Source organism: Nuphar pumila, chromosome 6, assembly GCF_984573655.1.
Source record: "Nuphar pumila chromosome 6, dmNupPumi1.hap1.1, whole genome shotgun sequence".
Lineage (NCBI taxonomy): Eukaryota > Viridiplantae > Streptophyta > Magnoliopsida > Nymphaeales > Nymphaeaceae > Nuphar > Nuphar pumila.
Genome location: NC_143254.1, coordinates 24,199,017 through 24,216,374, shown reverse-complemented (window position 1 = coordinate 24,216,374; position 17,358 = coordinate 24,199,017). Strand labels below are relative to the sequence as shown.

The following is a 17,358-nucleotide window of genomic DNA, read 5'->3' as shown; positions in this document are numbered from 1 at the left end:
GATGGATCCCGCTTGTGCCCCACGACTCGAGTCCTACATCACCTACACTCGTAGGCACTCGCAGCGATGCAACCTCCCGAGGTAGGAGGAAGTTGCAAGAGGACTTTGGATAAATTAAATAAAGTATTTGGATATTGAGATAATGACAAGTGATATTTACATGCATATGACTTTGTGATCTCATGCTCTTTGTCTTTATTTCCCTGAGGTTTACATGTTTTCCTGCATTCTACATGCATAGGCTTGCTCTATAGTAAATTCTTATTATTGTTTTCAAGTACTTGTTTTTTGTTGATGTCGCACCGTAGATACTTAGTTTTGCTAGTACATGGTTGTTCTTTTGCCACCCTTAGGCAAGCTTCGCAGGGTGTGCTGGTGCGCGTACAACATTTCGCACCTTTCAAAAACGGTGAAAAATTGAGTAGACACTATAGTGTCGAGAAAAAGGCCTTCTTGGTACAAGGTTCAACTTCTCGAGCACGAAAGCCTCATTTTAAAGCTAGTGTTCTCTTTGTGAGTCGCTAGATGCAATTATTTGCACCCCGAGTCGATTACTCGGGAGAGATACTAGGATCTACGACGATCCTGAGACTTATGTTCTTGTTTCGTAGAAACTAAGCTTGCTAACTGAAATCACTTATACTACATCCTACGGAACACATTGTTGGGTTATCTTTCGAGAAACCCATAGTCTACCATCATAGTCGGACCCTTAGACAGGTGCAATATGTTCATTACGATAAATAGTATGAGAGGTCGTTGAACACCTCGAACTGTGCAATGAGCACTATGTTGAAATAAATAAAGATAATGATGTTCGCCTCCATAGGCCAAATGCTCAAAGAGCAATGCATGTCAAATTGAAACCAAATGAATTGCAACATATTAATTGTTATCCTCTCATCGTAATCGCACGATTAGAAAGGTATGACCGTACTTTTGGACAAATATGTCACGCTGGTGTTACGATGTTTGAATGATGAGGTTGTGGCTGAAAAAGTCTATTTGCCTATATATTCTTCACTTGTATTTGTCTAAGTATTCTTTACTTGTATTTGTTATTTTGTATTCCGGGTCTGGATAATATATCAGACCCGGCCCATACTGTAAACGAGGGATATATATACATATTTTAGGTCACGATTTCAGTACTGAAAATCGTGACAGCCGCAACTCCTCCTTTCTCTTTCATCTCTTTTTTCATGTGTGACAGATCTTAGCGAAAACTAACATGGTATCAGAGCAGAGATCCATCTAGGGCTTCGAAGTTGCTTCCAAAAGGTCTGACTTGAGAGATCGACCTGCATCCAATCATGAGGTTTTCTTCTTCCACACTTTTCTTCTTTTTTCTTTCATTTACTCCTCTACTATTTTTTGTGTCTGAGTATTTCAAATTTAATGTGAATATGCGTTAGACCTGAAAGCTAAGTCACAGGGACACAGCAAACTGGATGTCGCACCCGCATCGACGCGACGCGATGCGGGTGCACGTGCCGCACCCGATGCGGTCAACAGGACCCTGGGTGCGATCAACGCACCTAGGGTCATTTGTGTCCATTTTTTTAACAAAAAAAAAATGCTCCCAAGTTTGCCTCCTGTTGTCGCCACCCGAATGGGTCAAAGAGAGGGGAAAAGAACAAGGAAGGGAGGTGCTCAGCACCTCCCTCCCTAGCAGACCCAGAGCCACCACGATGGTGGCTCTAGTTCACCGACCTAAGAACAGGAGGGTCGAGGGAGAAGGAGAAGAGAGAAGACTCGGGGGAAGGGGGGTTTACCTGAGAAGGCCGTGGAGGGCGCTGAAGTCGCCAGCGAACAGGGTGCCCACAGGAGGGGGTTCGATTGTCGAAAAAACGTCGTGAGAGAGAGGGAGAAACGAGCGGTGGGGCTCGCCAGGGTTTCGGTGACTGAGGGAGCTTGAGAGGGAGGGAAACCGAGGGGGAGGAGAGGGTAACAGACAGAAGGAGAGGGACGAGCACAGGGGGGGAGGCTATCGGTCGACGCTCCGGCAAGCCGTCGGCCGGCAGCTGGAGGTCAGATGGGAGAGGCCAGGGCAAGCGGCGGAGGTGGGGAGGGTTTTCTCGAAAACCCTAACCCCTCTGTTGCTTTATAAAAGCACGGGGTGGTTGAGTCTGGGTCGGGTCCAGACCCGACCCGGGTCTGACCCAATTTTTTTTTTTAAATCCTGGGTTTTGTAGGGTAGGGTTTTCCGAAGCATCACGATCACCTGGCAGAGATCCATATAAGGGGGGAAGGAGGAGAGAGTGATATCGTTGAAGAGATCGGAGTTTGCATAACTGACTGGTAAGAAGTGGGAACCCTAAAGAGGCAGAGACGAGCGCCTCATCGACCGGGCGGCGGGCCACTCAAATCTGCCTCCTTTCATGGTGGGTGTCATGCAATCGACTGGGACCAAGCCCAGTAGGCCCTCCGGCAGGGGTTGTGCCATTTCTCTGGGGTTTTCGACCTTGAGCCCTCGTCTCGGCGAGGAATCGGAATGCCTCGAGCTCGTCGTGCACTGGCCGAGTCCGACAATGGCCATCACTGACGTCGAGGAGCGCCTCGCCGGAGCCCCTGTCTACGCTCTATTCAATTCGAATGAGGATTTCGTGTTGGTTTCAGGCGCAATTCGTGTTGAGAAATTAGTAATACTGGAATTGGGTTAAGATGGCATTGTAATGGTGAACTTACTTGGATTTATTTTTTCTTTCAAATTAATCTGATGGTTTGATTAGAGAATGAGGGAGATAAAAGAATTCATAAAAAATATGATGGGGTAAGTTAACAGTTAAAACATAAAAATTATATATATATATATAATTTTTTATATTTTTGCCGCACCCCCACACCCAAGTTTTTTTAAAGTGCCGCACCCTCCCACCCGCACCCATGTGACATAGCCTGAAAGGCTCAATTTCTTCTTTCTCCCAGTTCTTCTTTCTATTCTCGTCTCACGGTTTGTACTGAATATTCAGATCTGATCGTGTACATGCGTCAAATTTGAAATCTTTAATCCTTGTGTTAGATCCCAAATTTTCTTGATCGTGCATATTCTCTGTCTCGCACTTCCTCATTCTGTCAGATCTGAAATACTCAGATCTGATCGTGAATATTCTTCGTCTCGCAATTCCTATTTCTGTCAAACCTTGTCTGAAACAATCGGATTTGATCATCCATCAGTATCAGATCTGGAATACCATATTTCTTGATTGTTGAATCACGCAAATCGTTGGGCCTACAAATCGTTGTGCCTACAAATCGTTGTGTCTACAAGTCGTTGTGCCTACAAATTGTTGTGCCTACAAATCGTTGTGCCTACAAATCATTATGCCTAGAAATCGTTGTGCCTACAAATCATTGTGCTTGTAAATCGTTATGCCTACAAATCGTTGTGCCTATAAATCATTGTGCATGTAAATCGTTATGCCTGAAAATCGTTGTGCATGAAATACACCTGTTGTTAAATTCCATATTCACGAAACTCTTTGTTCTTGAACCAACATAGTTTCCATCTGCGATTTATTAAAGTATGTTCAGTGTGAGTTGTTCTCCTCCCTTTCCTGCATTTATCACAACAAAAAAAAAGAAGGACAAAGGCAAGAAGGGACGGCCAACAAGTTTCTCAAGCAGTGGACTGTGCATCTCGAGAATACCTTGTTAACCTTAAGCTATGGACTCCTTCCATTCTTCCCAATATGGTCTCTCTTCGAGTTTTCTCAATTAGCTTGTTTCTAAAAAATTGACCACCTCAAACTTCTTGATTTGGAAAAGACAGATCATTCTTTTTATAAGGAATCAAGGTCTCTTAGGTCATCTGGATGGAACCACTTCAGCTCCACTGGAATTTGTTGCGCGAGAAGAGAATGATGATAAAAGGGCAGTCTCAATTGTGTATCTCAAAAATGCAAAATATCTCAACTAGGAAAAGAAAGATCAGTCACTCGTCGCGTACATTACCTCTACACTCTCTCAAGAAGTACTTATTGCAATTCCTCACAATTGCATAGCCATGCAACTTTGAGAGACACTGGTTCAGACATATTCACAAGTTTCTCAGGCAAAAATGGTTTTTCTCAAGAGATAATTTCAGCTACTGAAAAAAGACTTCATGACTATCATGGAGTATCTAAACAAGATGAAGATCATCACAGATCAACTTGTGGTTATAGGATGTGCTTTGAGCGACAGTGATATGGTGCAGTAAACCCTTAGTGGATTGGGATCAGAATATAACATGATTGTTACTTCATTACTGTGTTTGCCTGCTCTTCCTACCTTTGATGAGCTTCGGGCTAAATTAATTCAGTATGAAATGACCCTAAAAGGCTTTTCTGAGGATAATCACACTCATACAAATACCCAAGAGGTCTTTGCCACAGGAATGACTTATGGGCGAGGACTAGGGCGAGGAGGACAAGGGCAAAATGGGCACGGGGGGCGTAGTACATTTTTGTTCCAAAAGAAAGTCTCAATGTGGAAGAGAGAAGTCAAAAGTGTTCCAGTTGTCTTTTATGCAAGTCATGTAGTACATTTTTGTTCCATTAATAAGAGAGCTTCAAAGCCTTTTGAGATAATATGTTCTGACGTATAGGGGCCTGCTCCAGTCATCTCTAGATCTGGAAGCAAGTACTATCTATTTTTTGTTGACAGTTACTCTCAATACACCTAGATATACTTCATGAAAAATAAGTCGGAAGCTTTCCTTTTGTTTCAGAACTTCCTATCCTTAGTAAAAAATCAATTCTCTGAGTCTATTCAATTTTTCCAATGTGATGGAGGAGGAGAGTTCACATCCAGTGACTTCATTTCTTTTCTTTAAAATAATGGGATAGGAAGAAGAGTGTCTTGCCCACACACGCCACAATAAAATGGGATTGTTGACAGCAAACATAGGCATATTGTTGAAAGTGTGATGAGTATGCTTCATAACAGTCATCTTCCCATCAATCTGTGGACAGAAGCCTTTCCTTCTGTTGTATATGTGATAAATAGACTGCCCATGGTTGTTTTAGAAAACAAGTTTCCTTATCATTGCCTTTTTGGAATTCATCCTGATTATCATGACTTACGTGTTTTTGGATGTCTTTGTTATGTGCATATTGATCAATCCTTGAGAAGCAAGTTTCAGGATAAGGCTTAGAAGTGTAGATTTGTGGAATATGCGGATGACTACAAAGGATACAAATGTTATGATCTCATTAGCAGACGCATCAAAATCTCAAGAAATGTTGTTTTTGACGAGCTGGACTTCGATCATAAAATTAGCACAGGTGACATGTCCTCTACCTCAGTTAAAGTTTATTACCCTTGGCTGAATTTCGAGCTCTTTGATAGTTCGAATGAAGAATATCATTCGGACTGTGTGCAACATGAAAAAGAGAGTCCCAAGATCGTTGGTACATCGGAATCACAAAACTGTGAAGCAGCACTACTATTGGAATCGGGAATGTATAAGGGCATTTCCTACACCAGACAAAGAATGACTGCTTCAGGACTCCTAAATCGGGCTCAAGAGGTTGCACCTACCTCCTCACACCCTTCACGTCAGGAGATCTAGTCGCATGCGGCATCCTATTGATAGGTGGGTTAGCTACAACAATTTCTCCATGGATTTTCAACTCTTTTTTACTGCTCTCAACAAGGAAGATGAACCTATTATGTACTACCAGGCAGCCACTTCTAAAAAATGGGTAGAAGCCATGAATGATGAGATGCAAGACTTGCATGAATGTGAAACCAGGGAAATTGTTCCCAGACCGCCTGACAGAAATGTGGTAGGATGCAAATGGGTCTACAAAATAAAATATAAACCAGATGGGACCATTGAATAATACAAGGCAAGACTCGTGGCAAAGGGTTTCACACAAGAAGCAGGACAAGACTAATGATGAGACTTTTAGTCCAGTAGTGAGAATAGGAACGATTTGAATCATTCTTTCCTTAGTTTTCCTTAGCTGTTGAATATGGATGGACACTGAGTTAGCTTAATGTTAAGAATGCATTTTTGCATGGAGATTTGAAGGAGGAAGTTTACATGGAACAACCACCTGGATACTATGAGGAAGATTGTAAGACAAATGTATGCAAACTAAAAAGGGCTATCTATGACCTAAAGCAAGCATCTCGCTCTTGGTTTGATAGCTTTTCTCTTGAGATTCAGAAACATGGCTTTGCTCACTCCCTACTAGATCACTCATTGTTCATCTTTAGGGGGCAAAATGTGATCACCTTATTACTAATTTATGTTGATGATATTGTTATCACAGGAAACTTTGAGAATCATATCAAAGAAGTAAAGAAACTACTGAGTCAGAGATTCAAAATGAAAGACCTTGGAACCCTGCGTTATTTTCTTGGAGTTGAAGTTGATAGTCGAGCTAATGGGTTGACTCTCACCCAACATAAGTATATGATGGACGTTCTAACCAAAGCAGGTATGAAGGATTGCAAACCTCTAGGAACTCCAAGTATTCTTCACCAAAAACTAAGGGCCCATGATGGAAACTTGTGTGAGGATCTCACCAGGTACCGCAGCCTAATAGGGATGTTACAGTATCTCACATTCACTCGACCTGATATTGTTTATTCAGTCAATCAGGTGTCCCAGTTCATGCATGAACCGCGTACTGGGCATATGGAGGTTGTTAAAAGGATACTCAGATATCTGAAAGGAACAGTTGGGGATGGATTGATATATTCTCTAAAACCATCTGACAAGGACATGCGCGAGATTACTGTATATTGTGATGCAGACTGGGCAGGGGATCCAGATGAACGAAGGTCTACATCAGGATATTGCATCTTCATTGGAAGAAACTTAGTATCTTGGAGCAGTAGAAAACAAAAGGCCATTGCTAGATCAAGTACTGAGGCTGAGTACATATCCATGGTTGTCGCTACTGCTGAAGTCACATGGGTCAGGCATTTACTAACTGAAGTGGGAGAAATGATATCTCGGTCTATTTTGTTGTGCGACAATCAAAGTACTCTCAACATGTCATTCAATCTGGTTCATTACAGTCGTGCCAAGCACATTGAGATAGATCAACATTTTGTGAGACAAAAGGTTAAAGAAAATGAGATCGAGCCCGAATTTGTTAGCACTGAAAGACAAGTTGCAGACATATTCACAAAAGGCTTGACCAAGGATCGCTTTTGGACACTTAAAGGCAAGTTGTTCATGGTTCAAAACCATGATCAACTTGAGGGAGGGTGAAAAAGTTTATTTGTCTATGTATTCTTTACTTGTATTTGTTATTTTGTATTCCGGATCTGGATAATATATCAGACATGACCCATACTGTAAACTAGGGATATATATACATATTTTAGGTCATGATTTCAGTATTGGAAATCGTGACAGCCGCAGCTCCTCCTTTCTCTTTCATCTCTCTTTTTATGTGTGACAAATCTTAGTGAAAACTGACAGTGGCAACCTCGAGGCGTGCATAGAGCACAATGCTGAGATCACATAAATGGTGATAATTCGCCTTCACAGGAAAGATGTTCGAGTGGGTCTAGTAGACCAGAGCATGTAGAATGGGGCGGCGGTTAAGAAACCTTTGTCGTGCTCATTCGACTATTGCGGTTCGTCAAGGGAGATGATGGATGGTACAAAGACTCTGGTGAATAGGTTGTTAACCACCCCACGGGCAAAAGACTCGGCTTCTCCAGTCATCGAAGTTAGGGAAAATGTGACTACCATAAATTATCCTAGGTGGTAGCTCTCAGGTACTTCTGCAGAAGTTGGATGCATCCATGGGTCACGAATGCCTTTGGGGATTTACTCTCTTGGTTACTGACCATTCCCTTAGGAGCAGACTCAGTCAGCCATCCGGGTTAATGAAAAACACTTGACATAATAAACCCCTGGATCGGTCTCGGTTGTTTCTACGTTTCGCGTCGGTGCGTACCCACAGACCAGTTAATTTCAGAACTTAAAGAATATCATGTTCACAATAGTTATAGATTAATGAGATTCATACTGCTTACGATGTTGTTTATATCTTGTGATGAATATCTCTTTCAGTACAGTAGTTCTTTGCATATGTTGGTCATACTAGATTTACTTTCTCGCATTTCAATTACTCATTTTAGTTACTGCTTCTAATGAAATAAATTGTTTATCTTATGAATGTCCTACTTTATTTATTCTTTGTTGTCTATTCGTGCACCTACCAGTTTGTTATGAAACTAACATATTTCATAGGCAAGTGACGAGTAGGACCTTACAAGCAGCCGATGGCGCGATGCAACTTGGCTCGAGACTTCATTCTTTCTGCTGGCGTCTTGGCTCGGTGTTTTGGGTTTTCTTTAGATTTTTTAATTGTGAGAGAAATGCTCATTTTTGTAATAAACTGTAAGTGTTATTAATAATCAATGGTTTTGTTCCTCACTTCCCTTAAGTAGTTGTTTTATGAGTGATGATGATTTTTAAAGCTAACGTGACCAGAATTTGTCAACTTGTTTTTTTTTTCTAAATTGTTTTCGCTGACGATTTTAAAAGTCAAAATCCTAAAAAATTGAAAGGTTTTTTATCAATGTTTTCGAAATCACAAGTTAAAATTTTGGGGCGTAACATACAATCATACAAAGTATAATGAGCGAATATAAGAGAGAGAGAGAGAGCATCAATTAACCAACACATTGTTCTCTCATGTACATAATCCTGATTGTTCCAGTTCAATCATGCTACTGACAGCTTAAAAATATTATACACAAACAAACACACAAAACAATCCTTCTCCAAGAAAACATGTGATTAATGGAACCTCATGATTAAATCAACAGAAATAAGCACCCTTACATTTTATTTTAATTTCAAAAAGAAAACAAAGGATTAAGCAAAACTCTCTGATTTCAGGTAAGGTTGGATCAGCTCAATGCACCTTGAAGCCATGCTGGCTTGGTCATATGACTCATATCAGCTTGCCCAACTGCCCCTTTGTCTCTCCCTTTGTTATAAAGCCTAGTTTAGTTCAGGTTTTTTTATTAGACAAGAAAAATTTGTCCAAGGGGACATTGGTGCATAAGTTGTCCAAATGTAACTCACAATTTTATCCGCTGTTTGGCATGGACATTATTTGAAAACTAATTGTAACTGATAAAATTCCTCCATGAAGTTGTCACCCACCTCTATCTTCTCTAGGACTCCAACCAGACTCTCCTGGATAGGTAGGGGAACAGGTTAACCACTGTGCCAAGGGCAAATATGCTTCTCTTAAACCTGCATTACAGGATGGATTTCGTCCTAGACACCATCAAATCAAAGTCTCAAACTCAACATAGAAATAGACAAAGAAACCTTAAAAATCGACCACCCCAAAGGATCATGTATCCACGAATTTCATACCATTGGATAACAACCACAGAACTGCTACTTCCATCCATGAAACTTCTACCAAGAGGTACACATCCAACCAAGAACTCCAAAATGATATTAGATGCCACACCCACGTGCTGCTCAAGTAGTAGCCTCCCATTAATAAATCTGAATGGTGCTAAAGTCATGGACATTTATTTTCTCTGTTTATTGTCTTATGTCTCCAGAAAATTCTTTGTTGAGTACTTTGCAGAAAACAAGGCATATGAGGTGTGAAATTACAGGAGGGTTCACAATAAGTAGGTTACTTTTGGTTCTCTAAATAGAAGTCTGTGTGTGTTTCTAGGTTTCATGATGTTGTTACGTCTTCATGCACTTCTATAGCATTTTTGGAGTGTGATCAATTGCTTGATTTGGATTTTGGGTGTTTGACAAAGTTTTTTGTGAATGAGAAGATTGGATCAGGAATAAGGAATCTTGAAATTACAATATCATAAGAGTAAGAGTTTCACTTCGGAAAGTTTACCTCAGGTTTAAAGTGATTAAGTTGGGTCCGTATTGTGTGGTAGGAGAATGTGCATAAAGTGTTGTCCAGAACAGCCTGAATTTTGATCCTGAGATTCAAAACAGGCCTCTTTTTATGTATCCTCATGATTTGTTCAATTGAAAGGTAAATTTCAATAGTGTGGCTATGTTTCCTGCAAGCTGCTAGAACATTTCACACTAGCCATGCATTTTGCTCAAGAAAACCTCTTTGCTGAGCAATGCAATTTTTCATGCTTACCAAGAAGAATGCACCAAGCAGGCACCAAGAGCTTTTGTAAATTCAATTTTTGGATATGTTACCCATTTTCATCTCATGCAAGCATGATTAGCAGGCAAGGGTACTTTTATTATGATATTTACCATTTTCTTCAATTATATATGTGGTGAAGCCAAGTTAGCAATGATCAGCCATATGCCAAGATGAAGGGAACTATAGACAATGCCCATCGCTTGCAAACTAGTCTTATAATGCTTCACCATCATCAGGTTGAGCGTGATTTATTTCTTTGATTACATTGTTCTACTATCTGAAGAAGTTACACCGTTGTTAACTATACTTGCAAATGTGCCTTTTATCGAGGTAAAACTTCCCATAGTGAAGACTCCCCACACTATTGTATTGCAGGAGGGGCATATCATATTTACGGTTCCTAAAAACCAAGTTCAGAAATATCAACATGACAACAACCATGTTTGAAAATTCTAGACGTTACCCAAGAGGATTTTACAGTATCATTATCATTGTCATCGTCACTTTTTCCATCATTATCACTATCATGACTATCATCAGCATCACAATGTCTTGTCTCATCTATAGGGTTCTTTCTGAGCTTAGGTTTCTCAGCCCTTGCTTTAATTGAGAAACATGTAAACATGACACCCAGCCATGACTGTCCACAAATCTCCTGAATGAAATTGAGGAGGAAAATCAGCAACAAACCATTAGCAGAAAACATTCATCGATCCAACTTCACTTGCCTTCCTCCGATAGAGTATCCTTTGATTATGGTCCTTCCAACCAACTATTAGCAGATGATATCAATCAGTGACATCTGTGTTTGCATTATCAATTGGGATTTTCCATGGGTATCTGTTGATTAAGGGCTTCTAGCGACCACTGTCACAGGAGATTCAATCAATGGAACTTTCTCTGAGGTTGTCCTTCGGTTATGAGCTTCTCAGACAAAGAAGCCAAAAAAAGGAAAAAAATTGTAGAAAATTCACTACCAGCATTCCCAACTCTCTAGAACAATTCCATTCTTGTTTTCCCAATTGAGTTTTGCTATGTGGGCATCCTTAGATACTAAGGTTCTTAGCCAAGGTGGGGAAGAAAGGGATCCACCAACTGACATAGTTCTCTAGAGAAACCTAGCCCAACAAGTGACCACCATTTGACTCAAAACAAATAAGCATCAAACAAGGAAGAAACTTGAAAAAACAATAGAAGTTCATCCCTAATATATATGCAAAATCACCAACACAAGAAGAAGAAGAAAGCAGAGTGAAGAAGAGAAAGAAGAATTTTTTAATTTGATAAAGGAGTTTAGTGTTTTACAAGAAAAACTTAAATTCTAAAGAATTCATAGCAGAGAGAGAGAGAGAACACGATGAAGAAGGCTGGTTAAGCGGGTTGGGAATCTTACAATGCCGCCTGAAAAACTGAGAATGCCTCTCCTTAATATGTGGGTTGTGGCGTTAACAGATTCCATGAGTGTTTGGATTCAGGAAATTGGGGGGAACTGGAATCTTGTTCCTCGAAATACAGGAGCATTATTTACAATAAAAAAAAAAAGAGCAGCCGAACCCTTTATCGGATGATGGGTTGGAGTTTTGCTCCAGGTACGAAGTGTATCCAACCCATGCTATCTGACCTGGATTCTCTATATATAGGGTTATTCACAGAAAACATAATTATTTTGTGTACTTAAAGTTCACACTTTAGACAAATCATATTTCAAAAGCACACCTCAGTTTTTTAGTTATTCAAATGCATACTCAGTTGCAGCCCATGGGTTGAGACCCCATCAAGCCAAGCCTAGCTGGCTAGGGCTGGGAACATGATGAGCTACTTGTGGTTCAGCTAATGTTTGACTTGTCATCAAATAGGCTTGGCAAGTTGAACATGAAAAACAGGTATTTGGCTTAGCTCAACTCATAGATGCTTGTTAAGCAATAATAAATGTATTCTAAATATAATTTTATATCATATAATGTGTGTATATAAAGAGTGGAAATATTTGGCTGGCAAGCAATAGGTTTAGAATTTGAATGTTATTGCTTCCAACTTTTAAAACAATATATATTTTTTGTCAATGAGACAACTTGAGCATGGCTCAATAAGTCTAGGGTTCAAATCATCTTAATCGCAACTTTGAAATAATGTAATTTTTGGTAAATGAGCCAGTTCGAACTTCACTCATTTAATAGAGCTAGTCATAAGCTCAAGCTCGGCTCAATTCGCCACAAAAATGAGCAGAGCTTGAAAACCTCATATTTGGTTCATTCGGCTTGTATGGCACTGCTATGCCCATCCCACATTAGGTTGTGCTTCAATCAAGCTAATAGGTCTTGACATGTGAAAATATTTGTCTAAAAAAGAGGCTCATTTTTATCCAAAAAGTAACCATGTATTTTTAAAAATGTTATTACACCAAGTACTACACCTCATGGGTATGGAAACCGCAAGTTAGAACTCATAGGAGGAAGTTGTTTTGACCAATTCTGATCTCATGAATGTGTTCAGGATGGCCAAAATAGTAGGAATCAACCCTTGCATCATGATTGTGAGGTTTAAAATTTTGGTACACTGTAAGCCATTGATTTTTCAACCCTGGTAAAAACTAACATATACATCAGAAAACATGATTCCAAGGTCAGTTTCGACTAAACCTGATATGTAGATCCAATTTGGAGGGTAGATGTGCAAAAAGACTGAAAAATAAAAATATTACATTTTTTCACTTGAGGGTTCCTTACCTACCAGGGTAGCAAACATTATATATATATATATAAAGGGAGAGAGAGAGACACTATAATATGAGAATTAATGTGTGAACCCGATTTTCATGGATTTTTTGTTCTTTTCTCTTTAATCTAACCATGTGGATGTGATCTACAAGCTTGGTTTTATAAGAACTCTTTCTTGAATCATCCAATTTTGATGCATAAACGAGATTTTTTTAAGGCTTTAAAATCAATGGCTCATAATCTTAAAAAATATTCAAGCATTCAAAAATTGCACTTTTTTCATCGAAAATACATGATCCAATGGTTGATTCCTAACAAATCCACCATGCCAAGCACATCCACATTGTTGGATTTGCAAAAAAAAGTGTTTAAAATGCCCATGTTTTTAGTTCTAGTATTCTAGTGACTATATATATAATGTAGGGAAATGAAAACCTACTAAATACTAAATCTACTAAATGAAACATGCTATTGGATTTCCATGAATTTTTGGTGTGTTTTTTTTAAATTCTGACAGTGCAGATGTTGCTTGCTAGCCGTCAGTCTCCAAAGGAGACCCATTCTGGTCCGACTGTTCTGCAGAGCGATCAAAGTGGCGTGCGTTGAGCTTTAGTGGGAGAAGGTTGTATGAAAGTAACGGATGTTCTCTTTCTTCTGTCCAATGATAGATATCACAAAGAATAATGTCTGGCGATAGCATACGTGATCTTGCTATCCTCAGTGGCTCCGACGGAGTCCCAAAAATAGCAAACTGTGCAAAAAATTCTAAGTTTCTAACTCATCATTTACATGCAGGAAGCATCCAACAAGTAAGAACATAATTCGCACTTTTAAACAATTACCACATGTGCCACTGGAGCTTGAATCCACTTGTATGTTTTTCCCCCTTGCCGCTCATTTTTACAATAGAATAAAAAACAACCTCACTGTTCACGGTTGCAGCCCCGCAGTCACAGCCAGTCAAACACTCACTTACTCACCGAAAAAAATCAGATTTTAAGCAAAACAAGAAAAGAAAAAATAAGCAATTAATCATTAAGAAGCAAAGAAACAATTAAGCAATTAATCATTAAGAAGGAAAAAAACTAAGGTAAGCAACAACCAACAAAGAAATATAATTTACAAAAAAACTTGAACAAAATTAGTAGATATTTGGAAAGCCCATCAAGCCATCACCGATTCACCATTTCCCCAAGACCAAAATCAAATGCCCTAAAAATCAGAACCCCAAAGAAACGTATTTCATAGAAGGATACCCCCATGTAGCCTCTGCATTATACAACTAAAAACCCCAAAAAAAGCAATGACCATCTAAAACTGAATTACGGTTCTTTTTCTCTTGCTCCCCCTTTTCGATCCTCATGGACAAAGAGACCGAGGAGGCAGAAAGAGAGACTGTACGAGAAAGAGAGAGAGAGAGAGGAAGAGGTACCTTAGCACTGCCGGCCGTTGCTGTCGCCGTAACGTCGCCTGCCGGATGCCGGAAGGCCGTCGCCGGCTCGCTGCAGCAGAGGAGAGGTCGCGAAAGGCGATATGGTTCGAGACGAAAGGGGAAAACGTTAGATTTTTTTCTTGGGAATTTTACATTTAACCGCCTAACCTATGAAAAAAATATGTTTAACCGCTAGTGCTTCATAACTTATGGAATAAGATTGGGGCCCATGTGAGAATCACTTTCTCATTTGTATGAGAAATTGAAATTCATGTGATCCAACCAAACACGCCCTTAGTTGAAACTTAAAGGGATAGTTTTTTTTTTTTTGTTACGACGAAGGAAAACTCTCACTAAGAACCGAGTCACTTAATGGGCCCTCCTTCCTATAAAGCAACGGCAGCTCCTATTCACCCACCATATTTGATAATGGGCTTGTGACACAGGACCCACTAACCACATGGATAGGTTGTAATGACCTAAGGGGGCGTTTGAATTCCCTTCCATGCCCCCATCCACGGGATGTATCGAGTGCAGGCCCCACATGCGTCTGCACACCTCATGCAAACGCAGGGCGCGCAGACATTGATTTGTTGCTGCATCCCTCAAACGCAAAAACAACGTCCACCGTTGTCCTGACAATAAAAAATTATGGTGTGTCAGGACAGTACAGGACAGAATGTGTTGTCCGGGATTCAAACGCTCCCTAATTTAATCCCATTATGTGTTCAACAGGGTCGAACCGACCCATAGATCATGTTTTTTTATATAAAAAGTGTCTTTTTAACATGTGAAACTTTTTGGGTTTTGTTTTTTTGATGAAGAGCCCTCCTAAGAAGGGAGATCAATTTATGACGGGTCTGCCTACAAAGTAAACCCTAAGTAATCCACTGTCTCCCATGCCTTGCGAGGACCATAGTGACAAATGGTAAAATCTCATTTTTCAAAAACTCATGAGAAATTGAAAATTTTCATAAATCTTACATTTTTTTGACAAAATCTTGGCAATAAAAAATAAATTAAAAATCTAAAAAATATTCTTTATAAGAAAATATTACCAAAATTTATTTAAAAATAAAAATACATGGGTTTTTCATGATAAATAATTGTTTAAAACGTAAATATGTTTAACTCATGGTATTTATGTTTTTTCATAAATCTCTTGATATTTTGAAAATCTCGTAAAAAATTACCGTTTTAAACTTTCAGGCAATTTCTCACGATATTATAGCAAGATTTATGATATTTGTCACTATGGCGAGGACTGACCAATAAAAGCGGTGGGGTGTGAAATTTTGTTGCAAGTTATTGATTTTTCGAGCTTGGGAAAACCATACATACATGTGGGAAGTCATGATTCAATGGTCAATCCTTACTCAACCGCACATGTAAATATCATATTAAATGTTAATCTAAAAACAATAAAATAAACAATATTTTAAATGTTAATCTAAAAAAACAAAATAAAAAATATTGTTTTTCATTTGTGGTTTTAGATCCCACGAATTCTAGCTCATTAGTTCGACTTTTAATTTGTTGGTTTTCGCTCTAGGCTCAAATTTGATTGATTTGGTTTTTTATGATATTCACAACTTGAACTAGTCACTTGGTCAAGCCAAACGAGTTGGAAACTCGAACTCTGTAGTAAGCTGGTGAAGGACCCAAGTCGAGCATGGACTGAACTGGTTTGTCTTAAACAAAAATATTTTTTAGTTAAACCTCAATAAGAGCAATTAAACCTCAATTCCCCCCTTCTTCCATGAAAAAATGGAAAACCACATTCTGATTGGGAAACCTAGTCGCGCTGGTTAAGTCTGCCACACTATCCCCCGTGGTGCACCCCTTGCTCCTGAAAAATCACCATGCTTCATCTGAGCAAGGGCTCAAGGGCTTATCCCTTTCCCTACCAATTCCCTCCCTTATTGGACATTGATCATGTGCGCCAAGTAACTATTGTAACACATAATGAGTTGATGTATATGATTCTTTAAGATATGTGCACTGATACTTAGGCTTTGTTTGGGAACTAGCAATTAGGGTGTAAATATAGAATCCACTACCTACATGGCTTTGGCAAATTTGCTTAGAAGAATCTCGAGAGTTTGGCTGGAGATTTCCCACTTTAACTTTAGGGCATGTTTGGAAGAGAGAGAAACTCTCGTAGGAAAAGAAATTAAGTTTGGGCTATAAGAGTTTTTGATAAGAGAAATATTTCATAACAAGTTTTTTGCTTGTTTGTGTAGCATGAGAAAAACAGTGTAAAAATGAGTGAGAGAGAGGAGGGTGTGATGATGGTGGAGGTGATGGTGAGATGGTGGGTAATGGTGGTGGTGAAATGTGGTGAGATGGGTAGTGGCAGGGGCGTAGCTAGGATTCATGTGAGGGGGGGGGGGGGGCAAACAAGGGTGTAGCAAAAAAAAATTTATTTGTGCGATAGTCGGGGGCAGCACCCCCAAAAAAATTTTTTTTAAGATAAAATAAAAATGGCTAGAATTATTAATAAAAATCTATTTCATATGGACAAATCAAACTATTTGCTGCAGTCAGGGCTGGGCTAGGACTGGACTGGGCTACAAAAATGGATAAAAATCTATTTCATATGGAATCAGGGCTGGGCTAGGATTGGGCTTTAAAAAAAAAAAAAAAAAAATTATCTGTTTCGGGAGGCAGGACTGGGCTACAGCCCAGTCCTGCCCCCCCCTAGCTATGCCCTTGGGTAGTGGGGAGTGTAAAATTATTTTTTTTTTTGGTAAGGAACATTCCTCCACCCGAATGCTTCTTGTAAAAAAGTTTATTTAAAAAAAAAAATCTCTCAACGAGAAAGTCTCTTATTTGGAAGGGTCCGAAAATTCATAAGGATTTTTTCATTTTGCATCACTTTTCCTAAGTCTTTCTTGCTTCCAAACGGGCACCTTAATGTTGTTTGAGCTGAAAAAGTTGTTGGAAAGGTTATTGGTGAAATTGGAAGCATCATCGAAAGAGTAAGTGGCATGGTAGTTGATAATTACCACCTCGTTCCATACTCACAAATTTTGTCATTGAGATTTTTTTGGCAAAAGGAAAGTTTTGTGGTAAATTAAAAACTTTTTTCTAC

The 17,358-nt window shown here is 39.4% G+C and overlaps 1 protein-coding gene across 2 annotated transcripts in view; it reads right to left on the bottom strand.

The window, feature by feature from the left end:
• The window catches only part of LOC149834368 (Small nuclear ribonucleoprotein family protein), a 31,826-nt gene extending 17,416 nt beyond the window's left edge, over positions 1-14,410 (bottom strand). The window contains exon 1 of one of the 2 annotated variants that reach the window (XM_090010085.1): positions 14,265-14,410. The gene's annotated coding sequence lies outside the window, so the exon portion shown is untranslated. The remainder of the gene's footprint in view (positions 1-14,264) is intronic. The other variant, XM_090010086.1, reaches the window with a different exon arrangement.
• Positions 14,411-17,358: the final 2,948 nt, after the last annotated feature.